The sequence below is a fragment of the Neophocaena asiaeorientalis genome, unplaced genomic scaffold, assembly GCF_003031525.2.
Source record: "Neophocaena asiaeorientalis asiaeorientalis breed wild unplaced genomic scaffold, Neophocaena_asiaeorientalis_V1.1 scaffold291, whole genome shotgun sequence".
NCBI classification, from domain to species: domain Eukaryota; kingdom Metazoa; phylum Chordata; class Mammalia; order Artiodactyla; family Phocoenidae; genus Neophocaena; species Neophocaena asiaeorientalis.
This window is the reverse complement of record NW_020172735.1, coordinates 313,493-330,261: the sequence shown is the minus strand read 5'-3', so window position 1 is coordinate 330,261 and position 16,769 is coordinate 313,493.

Sequence of the window (16,769 nt, the reverse complement as noted above, 5' to 3'; positions counted from 1 at the left end):
AGTTAATAATTGTCTTAATGTTTTTATTTTTCTTCTCTGGAAGCTTTTATGATTGGCTCTTTGTTCCTCGGTATTCTGATATTTCACAATGATGTGTCTTGATCTGTTTTCATCCAGTTTTGGGCATCTAAGGGGAACTTTCAACCTGAGGATTTCTGCACTTTAGTTTTGGATTATTTTCTGAAATTATTTCATGAATGGTTTTCTTCCTTCTACTTTCCCTGACTCTTATTAATTCATGTTATTTAAGTTTTGGGATTTCTGATCCTCAAGTTTTTCTCTTTTTCTCCTGTTTTTAATCTTTTTGCTTGCTCTATTTCAAGGAAGATTTCCTAAACTTTTCCCTCCAACCCTTCTACTGAGTTGATTTTTGTATTGTTGCATTATGTTTTTATCACAGTTATTAGTTCTTTTAGGTCCTGAGATCTTTTTTCCAAATGTTTTATTTTATAGCATTCTATTACTGATTCATGGATGCAATACCTTTTAAAAATATGTTCTTAAGGAAATTAATAATAGAGAAAATTTTGTTTGATTTTAAATTCTCTTTTCCTTTTACAGAAATCTTCCCCATGCCACTTTATTTTGCTTGCTTGTTTGTTTGTTTGTGACTCTGGCTTTTATAATTTGTATGATGATATTAAAAAACAGAGCCCAAATGTCTGATGATTCTTAGCAGTCTGAGAATATTTAAGTGGGTACTAGAAAGCTGGTTAGAAGTTCTTTGCACAAAGACAAGAATTTAACTATGCAGAAAACTATGGACTTTCCCACAAGATGATTTATCTGGGCTATTTCCTTGAGAACTCCCATGTCAGTATCTTATGTCTCTTCTTTAACTAGTAAAATTCCCCCAGAGACAGCTTTTCCAATATCCATCCTTTCCCAATATCCATCCTGATCTTTTCCAACTTATACCTGAGAGGTATAAGTTTCTGGGAACTCAGTGGGGTCCCGATATATTGTATGTAAACTTTGATTTAATTCCCCTCTTATTTGTACCACAACTGTGCCTAAGTAATTCCAGAGACCCTCAATTTTACCCTCTCCAGAGAATGTATCACCAGTCTCCTGTAAGAGTCGGGGTTGGGGGGCAATCACAAGCTTCATGGAAAGGGGGAATCAATTTGAAGTCCTGTTTTCTTCTTAAACTGACTTTCGACCAATGCTTCCGTAACTTCACTTTGACCTCCCTTCTAAAGGTACCTGATCATAGTGATCCCTAAGTCTTAAAAGGGTCTTTGGGCAGGGGCTTGCCTGCACTGTAAATCAGATTTTTCTCTGCTTCCCTCATTTCCAGTTTATACCTGACAAGTCAGATACCACTCATCTGTCAGGTTTTAGCTTCCAATTCCTGTTGCTGTCACATCCTCTTCCATTATCATTGTATTTGTGAGCTTTGCCTCTTTATTTACATTTCTTTATAATCATTTTGTGGGGCACTTGGGAAGAAGCAGAAAATGGGTAAATGGAACCCACCATCATTTTGGAAGTCCTATGATTCATTCTCTACACAGCAACCAGAGAAATCTTTTAAAAAATCCAAATCAGATCCAATTACTACCTTGGAACCCAACATTTCAATGGCCTTTGCTTGTCATTTTAATAATATTCAAACTCTTTCTCTGGTTTACAGTTTACAAAACCCATTGTTACCTGACAAATATTTGATTTTGTCTTCTACCACCTTGCCTTTTACTCACTAGGGCTAATCATGCTGGCCTTTTTGTTACTCATACCATGCTTGTTTCTACCTCATGGCCTTTACACTTACTATTCTCTCTGTTGGGAAGGCTTTTCTCTGAGGACTTTTGCCAAGCTGCTTTTTGTCACTCAAAACTCAGTTTAAATGTCATCTCCTCAAAAAGACCTTCCCTGACCACCCAACTTAAAAGAGCCATCCAGTCACTTACTATCACACCATTTTGTTTGAATTCTTCTGTAGGAATCACAGCCTTGATCATAATAGTCTTTCTTGTTCACTTGTTGTGTTTGTTTGTTTGCTTTGTTTATTATCTGTCTCACCCAACAAGAATGTAAGATCAGTTAGACCAGGGACCATTATGGAGGCTAAGAAGTTAAGACTCTAGAGAGCCAGTGGTATAGTTCCAGTCCAAATCTAAAGACCTGAGAAGCAGGAGAGCTGATGGTGTAAGTTCCATTCAGAGTCCAAGTCTAAAAGCAGGAGAAAACCAAAAAGTCCCAACTTGAAGACAATCAGGCAGAGAGAAAGAATTTTTTCTTACTTAGCCTTTTATTCTATTCAGGACTTCAGTGGCTTGGATCAGGCCTACCCACATTGGGGAGGAAAATTTGCTTTACTCAGTCTACCTATTCAAATGTTAATCTCATCTAGAAACACCCTCACAGACACATGCAGGATGTTTGACCAACCCATGACCCAGTCAAGTTGACACTTGAAATTAACCATCATCATGCCTGCCATTTGCTGAAAGAACAAATAAATGAATTCTCTGCTCTTAACAGAGGTAGACCCTCTTCAGATATACTTGAAAGTGAGTGGAGACTGTCCCTTTGTCCTCCCTCAACTCTACCCATTGACTTAATGCTTCTATCAAGTATCCCCAACTGCTAGCAAAATTATTTCTAAGCCTCTGCTTAGCATCAGGGCCAACCAAGGCCTCTCATCTCCCCAGGCTCACAGCCTCTGCCTTGGCACCATCACCATAGTAAACTCTTGAGAACCTGCCCCAGAGTCTAGCTTAGTTAGAGGCTGTCAGTTCCAGCTCAGTAATCCGCTGCTCATGCTTGGCATATAGAGAAGATCACTGGAAAAGAGCACATAGAGGGAGGATTTGGTACCTCTGAGTTTCAGAAGGAGGCTTCTGCAGGGATGGAAGGAAACCTGAACATAAGAGATTTAGAACAATTGAAAACACTTCCTCCATCCTACTGTGGACCAGAGTGTGACCTTGGACAGTCCACCCCCACAGCCCTTACCAAAACTATTACCAAATGACCTTCCCTCCATAATCAAGTGGTAAGAGTACTTCTAGGGAATCCTCTGATTGACAGGGCAACTCTCTTCCAAGATGCTTTCCAACTGATGCTCCACATAGCAGTTCCTTTCTCTGGTGTCTGTTTATGGAATTCTAACTCCTAAGCTTGTGTGAGCACTTGATCAAAGCAGTACCATTTTAGATATAGGGATACTATGGGAGAAATAAAACATCATTACAGCTGCAAGTCATAACTTTTCTGTTTGGCAGGACACAATCCATCACTAATGCAGTGGTAGATTATGCGCCTGATATTTAACTTGTCAGCCCAAGTTTCTAGGCGTGGGGAGGATGGAAGATTGTACAGTAGGGAGAGAACTTCATGCATGTGATTAGTATGTTTAATAGACATGTATCTAAATAATGAATGACCTCAATAATCCCCCAAGTCCTCAGGTCTAAGCCCTTGGTGAGGAAGCATTACACTCTAGCATTACATCCCTTGATATGGAAATATTCTTCCCCGATGACCCAGGTATGCCCACGCCTGTTTTCTACAGAGGGTTCCAGTCCTTCAGCTGGAAAAAAGTCACAGGGAAAAAAGTCACAGGGAAAAAAGTCACAGGGAAGCACCTCCTGTGCCTTTTCCCTTGACCAGCACTCTATCCACAGCATTTACTCCAGAGCTTTGTCATTAGTTGTCTATTCCTTTGCCTCCCACACTAGGCAGTGAGCCCCTGAGGGCACAGGCTGTGCCTTATTCATTGCAATGTCCCAAGTGAATGTTTCAGAATTCATTAATAATCAACTGCCACAATGAATCCAGGCACTAGTCATCATAAAACTGTGGAGAATAAAATTGTTGGCTATCTAGAAATAAAGTAGTAGTATATAGAGCCAACTATTTTTATTCATTCTTAGCAATAATAAGTAGCTATTAAGCAATTTTAGCAGTCATGTTCTAGGCACAGAATGGAAAACTGAAATAGCATAGAAACAGTGCATTTTATTAAAAATTGCTTTAGAACTTTCAGGAACTACTGATGATTATGAGAATGGAAAATATACTGGGGCAACAGTGAATTCACTGAGGTTTCACTCTGCTGTATCAGCCTCCCCAATGGCAGCCCCACACACGTCTGAACAACAGTAAACAGCCACACATTTAGAAGGCTTATAATCATTCTGTGATCTCTTCCTACCTCCTCCTTCCCCTCCAACACACAAACTAATTAGAAGGGATAATGCCCACTTCGACAACATCAGGTGTTGGGCAATGTTTTTGGTGTACTTTATGGTTACTGTGCTGCCCATATCCCACTAAATGGAGAGTGAGTTAATGTGCAATCTCTCCCAGGAAACTCCTAATTCGGGCATACTTTCTTCAGTTGCCAGAAGTAAAAATGTTTTTTATTTAAAAAATTTAAGAAGTTTCTCATTTTAAAATGTGCACATTTCACAAAGAAACTGCTGATAGCCATTCGAAAAGAATGCCTTATTTTCCCAGCTACTTACTTCCTAAGGCACCTGCTTTTTCATACCTGAAGATTCAATGCCATTCATTATTAGATGACATCCAATCAAGCTTGAAATCCATGGGAATGTTAGAAAAGTGCAATTTGGGACCTATCAGCTCCTACCTTGAGCTTGGAGTTTACGAATCTTATCCAGTTCAGGCAGCTGAGTAGTTTCAAAGGAATGATATAACTTAATATCCAGTCCCCAGGTATGAATTCTGTGCGTAAAGACAGTCTCTTCTGTATTGCCGATAAGGCTTTGCCATCTATTTTGACAAGAAAACAAGATCACTAGACTTGAACCTAAGAGTGATGGTATAGACTTCCTGCTCAGAGCGTCACCTTCCATCTCACATACTTCCTAAAGTCAACCGAGGTCAAGCCAGGCACATTTCAACTTACACAGAACAGAAGTAGAGCCTCTCAGCATGTAACAGTTTCTCTGGGAAAAGTAAGCCATGCAGCATGCACACAGCAGCCCACACCCACGTGGGGAGCCAGACTTCTCCAGTCCAGCTGCTTGTTACTGCTCTTCATCATCTATACACATGAAGCCTAGAAGTCAGGGTTCTTTCAGAACCCTGGCATGTGTCTCAAGTTCTCTGCAGAACATTTCACCTATGCATGACTAAGCAAGATTTGCTGTTCTTTTCCTCTCCCTTAACCTTTATTCAATGGTGCTGACAAATTCAAAAACAGCCAAAAGCGGGCTGGTAGAAGGAACTAGAGGAAAAATGAGTTCAAATGAGAGTAGCTTGTTCCTTACCCCTCTAAAAAGTTATTTTCTCAATGAGTGTAAATATTGATACTAAATGACTTTACACTCATTCACTGATTGCACCTTACCTGGCATCTTCCCTCAGAGACCTCAACTGACATTTCAAAGTGATACCCACAGATCTGTACAGGATTCCTATTGCTGCCCTTTCTCAGAGAAAGATCCCAAGATGGAAAGATTTAAACATAAGAGAGACACGGCAGATCAGAAAATCATCTTCAATCAAGTGAACTTTCTAAGTCAGCCTAGGCTGTCCCAGAGTGGATTTCAGTTTTGACTGAAATTTTCTTACCAACTTAGAGAAGAATAAGCAGGGGAACTAGGGAAAGCAGTCTGCCCCCTCTATTTATGTGAAATTAGGGCACCAACCTCTGACTGTTGTGCAGAGGTATCCAGAATGCCAGGGAACTCCCAGAAGGAGTTCGTCTGTAGAGAAAGATATACTTACCTTGGCCAAGGTGTGAAAAGAGTTCTCTTTGCAGAACTTGCAACTTAAAGGCTAATTTGTTGCTTGATACACAGAAGACAATCACTCAATAAGTGCCATTGACTGGCTGACTGCAAATAACCTGAAAAGCAGTCTGAATGCTACTGGAATTGATTTCTTAACCCTTTTCATCCTGTCTTCGGGTTAGCGGTTGAAACATCATCATCCTCAGGGATTCTGTTTTAAAGAACAGAGTCATTGTGGATTCTTTTAGATCCTTAATATGCCTTATAATTTTATTGACCTCAAAGGCTTGGGGTCAGTCCACTTAGATGACCGATGTAAATGGAGGGGTCATGCTTTCTAAGATTTAAAACAATTCTCCTTCAAACTGGGGTGACAGTCACCACCAAGTACACAGAGAACTAAACCGCCCTTCTCCTACTTCCAACTGATGTTCTGGCTGCCCTGGTAAGTAGAAGATTCCTGAAAGCACAGAGGTGTGCTCACTTTCTCTTTCTACAAGCCTTAATCTGTCACTTCTAATTTTTAAATATGTCAGGCAACGTAACCAGAAAAATAACATTATAACCTCACACCCTCTTTTGTCTGTTAAAGTGGATTCTGTCTTTGTGACCTTTCTTGCATAGAAACAGGGTGGTGTGTGAAAGGGAGAATTAGAAGTTATTAAAATGAGCTGAATAGATTTACACTGTTAATGACGGAGAACTGTTGGCCAGTGAGTGCAGACTACACATAGAAGATGAGATGGGAGGGAAAGAACAGGAGCAACCAGGGCAGGATTGGAAAGAGTTTTTTAGGAGGTAAAGAGAGATGAGTTCAGATAAGAGAAGAGGGAGTTATTTGGGTAGTTGTCATGTTCATGAGTTGCTGAGAAAGAGAGCAAGAGGGAAAGAGATTTCAATAGGCTTGCTCTGTATTAAGAATGCTTTGCAAAATTATTCATAATATTTAAATTGCTTTTCAAATATCGTTGTTGGACGTCAGCCTGATGTTCCTGTGAATGCCACACTGTGCTAAACCTGGGCCACCAGGGAACTTGGCTTTGTATGAATTAAAGAGGTTGTTACGGTTTTATCCAAATCTACTCTCATCAGTTGGAAATGTATTTAAATGCATCATGCGGTTTTACTTCTCTCAACATTGGCTAAAAGGAGGCTCCTCCTTAAATATTATTTCCATAGAATCTGAGTGTTGTTTAGGACTTTAGAGTAACTCAAATCTAGTCCTAATAGACTTGATTTTTTTTTAACTGAAGGAGAAAACTTCTGTGATTTCTAAAGGTTTTATTGATTAATTTAAAACTTGGATATGTACTTTATCTCTTTATCTATTTGTGTGATAGGCTTTATTCAAATCCCCAAACTCTCAAGTTATTAATTCATTCTCTCTTTTTGGTAACAGCTTTATTGAGATAAAATCCACATACCATATAACTTAGAGTGTACGATTAAATTGTTTTTGGTATATTTACAGTTGGGCAACCATCACCCCAATCAGTTTTAGAACATTTTCGTTACTCCAAAAAGAAAACCAGACCCTTTAGTTATCATTCCACAACCACTCTACTTTTTGTCTCTATACATTGACCTATTCTGGACATTTCATATAAGAGTAATCATAATATGTTGTCCTTCATGACTGATATCTTTCACTTAGCACAATGTTTTCAATGTTCATTCATGCTGTAGCAGGTATTAGTAATTTGTATGTACCTTTTTGGCCAAATAATATTTCATTGTATGGATATACCACTTTTGTTTATTCATTCATCAGCTCATGGACAGTTGGGTTGTTTCCACCTTTTGACTATTTCAGCACTTATGAATAATGCTGCTATGAACATTCATGTATGTATTTTTATGTAGATACATGTTTCATTTCTCTTGGGAATATACCTAATAGAACTGGAATTGCAGGGTTATATGGTAACTCTGCGTTTAACTTTTTGAGGAACTTTCAGAATGCTTCCAAAGTGGCTGCACCATTTCACATTCCCACCGGCAGTTTATGAGGGTTCCAATTTCTCCACATCCTCACCAACACTTGTATTTATCTGACTTTTTTACTATAGCCATCTTTGTTGGTATGAAGTGGTATCTCATTGTCTCATTGTGGTTTCGATTTGTATTTCCATGATGACCAATGGTGCCAAGCATCTTTTTGTTTGCTATTGGCCATTTGTATATCCTCTTTGGAGAAATGTTTATATAGATTATTTGACTGTTATTTATTTGGGAAATTTTTTTCTTATTCTTGACTTGTAAGAATTTTTTATATATTCTGACATAACTCCCTTATCAGATATATGATTTGCAAAATTTTTTTCCCATTCTGTGGGTTGTATTTTCAGTTTCTTGACAGTGTTCTTTGGAACACAGAAAGTTTTTAATCTTGATGAATTTAATTTATCTATTTTTTTTCCTCTTTGGTTGCTTGTGCTTTTGGTCTACTAAGAAACTTGCTAATTCCAAGGTCAGGACGATTTACCTCTGTTTTTTTTCTAAGAGTATTATAAAATTAGCTCTTACCTTTAGTCATTTGATCCATTTGAATTAATGTTATAAACAGTGTGAGGCAGGGCTCCAACTTCACTCTTTGGCACATGCATATCTAGTTATCCCAGTGCCATTTGTTGAAGACTATTATTAATTAAATGGTCTTCACACCTTTGTTGAAAATCTATTGACCATAGATGCATAGGTTTATTTCTGGACTCTCAATTCTACTCCATTGATCTATAGACCTATAATTATGCCAGGACTATACTCTCTTGATTACCACTGGTTTATAGTAAGTTTTGAAATCAGAAAGCCTGAATCTCCTACTGTGTTCCTCTTTTTAAACTGTTTTGGCTATTTTGGATCCCTTACAATTTCATATGAAATTTAGAATCAGTTTCTACAAAGAAGCCAGTAGGCACTCTGATAGGGATTGTGTTGAACCTGTAGACCAATTTGGAGAGGTTTGCCATCTTAACAATGTTCCAATCCATGAAAATGGAATATCTTTCATTTTATTGAGATCTTCTTCAATTTTTTTCAACAATATTTTATAGTTTCCAGAGTATAAACTTTGCATTTCTTCTGCTAAATTTATTCTTAAGTATTTTATTCTTTTTGATGCTATTGTAAATGTTTTCATTTCACTTCATTTTCAGATTGTTCATTGCAAATGTATAAGAATATGATTAATATAAGTGTATAAGAACATGATTAACATTTACATATTGATCTTAAACCATTGCTGAACTCATTTATTAATTCTAATAATTTTTTAGTGGGTTCCTTAGAATTTTCTATATACAAGATCAGATTATCTGTAAATAGAGAGAGTTTTACTTCTTACTTTCCAATCTGGATGCCTTTTATTTCCTTTTCTTGCCAAATTGTCCTGGCTAGAACCTCCAGGATAATGTTGGATAGAAATGATGAGAGCAGACATCCTTGAGGTTTTGTTTTTCTCTCTCATCTTAAGGGGAAAGCATCTAGTCTTTTACCATTAAGTATGATATTAGCTGTGGGTTTCTTATAAATGCCCTTTATCAGGTTGAGGAAGTTCTCCTCTACTCCACATTTGTAGAGTATTATTATCATTGAAGAGTAGTGGATTTTACCAGATTCTTTTCTCTTTGGATAACCATGTGCACTTTATTTATTCTATTGATATGTTATATTACATTAATTTCAAATTTTAAACCAACATTGTATTCCTAGGATGAATCTAACTTCATCACAGTATTTGTATCATCCTTTGTATATGTTGCTGGATTCAGTTTGCTAGTATTTTGTTGAAATTTTTCATCTGTATTCATAAGAGATGTTGGTCTGTAGTTTTCTTGTGATGTCTTTGGTTTTGGCATCAGGATGGTAATGGCTTCATAAAATGAGATAGGAAATATTCTCCCTTATTTTATTTCTTGTAAGAGTTTGTAAAGACTTGGTATTAATTCTTCTGTGAATATTTCGTAGTGGTTAATTAATTTTTTATTTGTATACATTTGTCCAGGGCCTACTAGGTACAAAGCACCTTCCTAGGCACTGGGGATACAGCAGGAAATAAGTTTCTGCCCCTAAAAGGCTAACATTTTTTGCCAGTTTTTGTTTAGCTAACTGAAATGGCAATATTAAGTTAATTTGTGCCCTTCTTCACATTAACTTAAGATTTAACGACAACAAAAAAAAAGAAGTAGGAACATAAGTAAATTTAGTACTCTGATTCCTGTGGGCTCCATTTAGCATTTAGCATAAAATGACCTCTCTTTGTCTCTGTTTCTCTCTCTCTGTCACACACACATATGCACACACACATTTTCTTCTTCCCTCTCTTCCTGTCCCTCTCTTCTTTAATTCTAAGCTCTGCCCCTGATTCCTACCCTACCTCCCTATTGATGTCTACTCTCTGAGTCTAATACAGGATTCTAAAAAATATGGGTACATTTTCTAAAATAATCCCTGCTACTGTGTAAACTAGCAAATGTGTCATCTTCTTTAAACTTCTCAGTTTTGAGAAGTGATGAGAATTGTATGCTGTGTGGCACAAAGGAGGTATTCTTGGGTGTGTGGAGAGTGTCAAGGGCTTTCCCTATCACTTTAATCACTGCATTTTGACAGTTCTTACAAACATGCCTTGTTCTGGCCTTGCCTATAAAGATTTTCCTTAAGGATTGCAGGAACTTGTTTGTATTCAAAGCCAGACAACCAGATATCTGCCACAGATTCTGGGCATAGCCAAGCCTACTTGAGATCACTGAGGCAGTGAGGAACCTTTCAAATTGCATCCCCCAGCAAAAGAACATGATTTGTCCCCATCTAAAAAACAGAATTGAGTTCAACCCCAGGAAGCCACATGATCTGCTTTGACAGATTGATTTAATGCTCTAAGTCAAGTCTATTGCAGACCGTATTATCATCAGTGTCTAACAACAGTACTGATAACTGAATCTTCAGAAGCTGACTCTGAACAAGGAGCAAATCTCTACCACTCACTGCTCTGGTGATCACAGTCATGGAACTGGTACAATTCCTTCTCTGGTAATACATTTATTCACTGCCATCCACAAACATATGTTGACCACTTACTATGTACTGTACCAAATAATTGTAAAAATAAGCTCAGAAGAGATTCTGTTCTCCAAGAGTCCAGACTTGGTCAGGAACTCCTAGCCCCATGGAGTGTGTAGGACAGGGTACTTGATCCCCGATTAAACCCTTCATGCCACCAGAGTATCTAGAGGAGAAAACCCCGTACAATTGCCCAGAGTTATGAGATGCATTTAAAGCTTCAATACAATGTGGCCAACATAAGACTATAAACATAAACATTTCCAGGAAATATCTATATATTCTAGAATTCCATAATAAACATCTGGGAGCACCTCTATGTGCCAGGCATGGTGCCAAGCTCTGGAATACAACATTAAATAAGACATAATCCTCTTCCATAGAATGGACTAGATGTAATTCAGTAACCCAAATAAGACAGCAACTCTGTCAATACTGATGAATTTCTAAAAGACCTAAAGAAAACTGTAAACCAAAGTGACTTCTGTTACAGAACACTCTAAACCCCATGCAAGTTGCAACTTACTAATTAACAATGTTCTGTAAAGACTCAAGGCCTCTGGCATTCCCCAAACCAAGTGTCAGATTGATCTGTTTTTTTTTAACCTAAAGCATGACCAGAAAGACAACTTCCCCAGATCCCTGTAGCACAAGCCATTCAATATCTTATAATAAGGCAGAAAATAATGTAAAATAACCCCGCCCAGGCCAAAATATATACTTAATCGGGTTTTTTTCCCCCTGACTTAGACCATTAGTCCTAACATTTGCCATGTACTCACCCTGTGACGATGGTGCAGCAGTGCTGAGTGCTTGGAAAGAGCAAGGAAAATTGAGGTCTCAGTCTTGGGTGATGTCTGTGCTGGGTACATAGGATGATTCAACCCTGAATAGTGACCCTAGGAGCTTACAATCTCAGATGGGAGTGAAGATATAGCCATAATAAAATAATATTTTAGGTTGAAAATGAAGTTCTGATTCAGTTCTATTAGAGCAGAGAACTAACAAAGGAAGATATAAGGTACAACCAGTACAAAAAGATCGATTTTCGTATGGTTGTAAATGTGCTTTTATTATTTGAGAATCCCATCTCATATGTGAAAAGGCTATAAGAAAAAAAAAAGATTTTAGGATATACAATATTAGCTACTCAGGGATATATACACATATTCTTAGGAATCCTGGAAGGATTGCCCCATCTGAGCTCAAGCCAGGCACAAGCTTGGCAGGAAGGGGGCTCAGAAAGGACACCTGGACCAGAAACCACATCCTCTAGAGAGGAATAGGTAGAATTATAGTTAATTAAACAGAAAAAGTATTCTACAATACTAGTGATAATTTCAGTGCAAACTCCCCCACCACTCACCACCAGCCTCTTGATCAATCCCAGGCACTCCCCCTCCCCAGTCACATTGGCCTTCTGGTTCCTGGATATGACAAGCTTCCTACTGTAGCATCTCCACACATGTTGCTCCCTTTAACAGAATATTATTTCCCTTCTAACCCCTGGCTAACAGCTACTCATCTATCAAATCTCACATTTTCAAAACTCCTTTCTCTGAGTCTTCACTCTAAACAGAATGCCTCTGGTGGTCTTTCCAATGGCATCTTTTATACATTCACTTCATGGCATTTATCACAGTCTTTGGTTATATATATTGTTGACTAAAAAAAAAGTGTACAACGTGAGAGCTATGCATTGTTTTAATTGGGGCCTAATGAGGACATGGCCCGGGAGACAGCCTCTCAGATGGCTCTGAGGAACTTCTTTGAAGAGGTACGGGGGAGGTCAATATATATGTGATTTTGGTGAAGGGAGTACGTGCAATCCAGTACACATATCGGTAGACAGTTGCTGCTAGTCACGAGGAACAGATGTCTCTGTTAAGGATCTTAGTGCTTTTCTAGGTATGAGAAGATGCAAGAAATTGGGTTCATAAAACTTTCTCCTGAAAATATCTAACTATCTGAAGGCCTGTTCTGCTAGTTTTTCCCAGAGCACAGAGTGCCTCATTCCTGATCTCCACCCTGAACAGCAACTGCAGTGGCTAGTGACTTCATTCTTATAGAACCAGATGGTGAATGACATTCTTTAGTTGGCTATATATATCTTTTTTTCATCTGTCCCCTTCTACCAGACTACCTAAATGAGGGCAGGAACCACATCTGTTCACCATTCTATACCAGTACCTAATATGTAGTAGGGTGCCAAAAGATATATGATGACTAAATAATAGGTTTGACATGTAAGAGAAATTAAATTATTTTCATACACCACAGCTAAAACCATTTGAAAGAAGATTTTTCCAAGGCTATAAGTAAGAAAATTTTATTTCCTTTTTATAATTTTAATCTAAATTATATTCATAATATACATTAACTATAATGTACATGTCCTAAATATATGTCTTAATCATTGTGCTAAGTAAAGAAATTGCCATGTCAGTAAGTATTGAGCCCTCAGTCACCAGAAGTGTCTAAAAGGAAGCAAGATGATCACTTTGATTCTGAAAATAAGGTTTGTTGAGCATCTTCTACGTGGTAGTTACTTTTTAAAATGTTGAATAAATGAGATGTTCCTGACCTCAAGAGTACCTAGTTGAAGTGCATTCTTAGAGAAAGCATTTAGACTAGAAGATCCATAATAATCCAGATAGGAATTTGTTGATAAGCTTATTGCATTTTACCTAGCAAACTCCAGTGGGACTGACCTAGAGAGAGGTCAACTGAGAGGGTGCTGTGAGAACCTTGAAACAGCATCTTCTCTGCTCCCTGGTACCTGTGAGAGCACCTGTTACACGGGCAGGAGTGGCAGATGATCTCTGAATTGAATCAAAGACACACATCTAGAACTTGGAGTACAGTAGACACAGCTCAGATGAAGCAGTTCTGCTGGTTGGGGAAGGTGAGGAGTAAAGAGAGACTGCAGATAGGAGAGTGTATTAGTTTGCTGGGGCTGCCCACACAAAGTATCACAGACTGGGTGGCTTGAACAACATAAATTTATTTTCTCATGATTCTGGAGGCTAGAACTTCAAGATCAAGTTGCTGGCAAGTTTGATTTCTTCTGAGGCCTCTCTTGGCTTGTAGGTGGCCATCATCTCTTTGTGTCCTCACATGGTCTTCCCTCTGTCTGTGTGTATGTCCTAATTTCCTCTTTTTATTAGCATACGAATCAGTTTGAGTTAGGGCTCACCCTAATGAACTCGTTTTACCTCTTTAAAGACCTTATCTCCAAATACAATCACATTCTGAGGTACTGGGGTTAGGACTTCAACATATGAGTTTGAGGGAGACACAATTCAGCCCATAACAGAGAGGAAGCAGAACACTGGAGACAAATCTCATTTATTTCACAATTTTCACTTTAAAATCAACTTGGTCCCTTATCCTTAGTCTTGTCAATACTAAAATGGTGCAATTTCCCAGAAAAAGCGAAGAAACCCAAAGCAGCGCTAAGCCCATACTCACGTTCATTAGGAAAGTGGAACACGATGGGCCAGTGGTTTCCGACACCTAGCTCATCCACAGAATATTTTAGGGTGGTTGTTTTCTTAAATCCAGATAATTGGGGGTCATTTGAAACAAGATAATTAAAACTAGGAGTTATTAAGGAATCTGTATTCTTCTAAATCTCCCCATAGATTTCTAATGATTATTTTTGAGAACCACTGCTTTTGAACTTCTGGAAAAACTAAGGCCTGTTTCATAGCAAAAGGGTGTTGTGCCCTTTCCATATTACTCCTCATTTTTTTCTTTACCCTTGAGGAAATTCCACAGATAAATATAAGTAAAATAATTATTTGGATTGAACTTTACCATTAAGCTTTCAAATAAGCTTGAAGCTAAAGCTTAAAGAATTTATAGTCATTCATCCAATCATTTATTATACTCATTTATTTATCAATTGTTGTGGAGTATTTACCAGATGCCAGGCTTGGTGCTGGATATTGGACATGGAGCAGAGGACACAACATGGTCCCTGTCCTTGGTCCTGCCCTTATATGTTTCTCTGCACAAAGTCTCAGAGAAGGAGGGATTTTTTTTTTTTTTTTTTGCTTCTGGCTGCTGTCTAATGTTGAAACTGGTTTTAGAACTCTCAAGGCAAAGAATGTATTTGTTGTCAGGGGGAGGAGGGGGCTTCTCCTGAAAGTTGCAACTCAGCTGGAAAGCCAGCCACAAATCATACTCAGGTTGATAGTACTCAAGAAATAAACTGCATCCTCATCTTATGTGGATGGATACTGTTGTCAAAAGGACATTAATCCTATCCTCCCTTTAATCACACACCAGAACTGCATACAAGCCAACTGAGGCAATAAAGGTTGCTACGGCCCCTGGACATAGTAAATTACTTAAGTGACAGCTCTGGCTCAAACACTTTTTCCAGGATTTTTTTTTTTTTTTTGATGCTCACGGGCAGCTATGGATCTATTCCCAGCTCAGGTCTAAGGCTAACCAACAGGCCTGATCTGCTGGCCTGAGAGTAATAGCAGGGGCGCAGCATTGAGCCGAACTCCATTTCCCTGTCTGGCTTCTGCCTCCAGGGTCCCGACTGCAGCTCTCTTTGCTCCTTCGCTAATGACCAGCAGGTTAAGTACATTAAGATGCTTTTGATCCTTAAAGACACCCAGCAGGTACTAAAGGGATAATGACACAAATCAGCTTTATCTGGAATATTGCTCTTTAGATATGATAATGAGTTAGGTGGGTACAGATTGCCTCCTCGTTTGAGACTTTATATCCTGGTCCAGCTGATGCTCACAAAGAGGAGACTTTTTTTTTTTTTTGGCAGTACGCAGGCCTCTCACTGTTGTGGCCTCTCCCATTGCGGAGCAAAAGCTCCGGACGCGCAGGCCCACCGGCCATGGCTCATGGGCCCAGCCGCTCCGCTGCTGCCTAGGGGCGCAGCATTGAGCCGAACTCCATTTCCCTGTCTGGCTTCTGCCTCCAGGGTCCCGACTGCAGCTCTCTTTGCTCCTTCGCTAATGACCAGCAGGTTAAGTACATTAAGATGCTTTTGATCCTTAAAGACACCCAGCAGGTACTAAAGGGATAATGACACAAATCAGCTTTATCTGGAATATTGCTCTTTAGATATGATAATGAGTTAGGTGGGTACAGATTGCCTCCTCGTTTGAGACTTTATATCCTGGTCCAGCTGATGCTCACAAAGAGGAGACTTTTTTTTTTTTTGGCAGTACGCAGGCCTCTCACTGTTGTGGCCTCTCCCATTGCGGAGCAAAAGCTCCGGACGCGCAGGCCCACCGGCCATGGCTCATGGGCCCAGCCGCTCCGCTGCCTGTGGGATCTTTCCGTACTGGGGCACGAACCCGTGTCCCCTGCATCGGCAGGCGGACTCTCAACCACTGCGCCACCAGGGAAACCCGCAAAAAGGAGATTCTTTGGGGCTAATCAAACAGGACTCATTCATTCTTATCTTGGCCTCGTGTTTATTGCTCAGCTCTCCCCCCGTCTTATGAAGGAAGTCCTATTTTTCTAGGACTCTATCCCAACCTACCTCTGCTTTGGAACTTGCTGAGTCTCTCTTCTCCTCCCACCACCCCTTGCAACATTGTTTTTCTTGCCTCTTTAATGTACCTACGCCCTTTACTTATATGACTGAATCCCTCCCCTCCCTAGTGTACGTAGCCTTAAACCAATGACTCCAAATGATCAGAAGTAAACACCAGAAATGCTAAGGTCTGTCCTTGCCTTGACTGAGAGCTCTTTGTTTTTGGACCCTCAATGGGCCAGAGAAAAATGGATTTCTCTTAGAGCCTGGGGGACTATGAGTGTGACTGCAGTTCACAGATGAGAGGTTCAGTCTCTTTCTAACTCTAATCTGATTCAAATACTTTCATGCTGTAGTTTAGTTGAGTGCATCTTAGTTTCTCACATCTGGGGAGAGAATTGGGTCCTTGAGATAGGCCGGGACATTTGCTTTCAATTTACCCCAGCAATCTCTGACAAAAACGCATCATCAGATATAAACCACTTTAA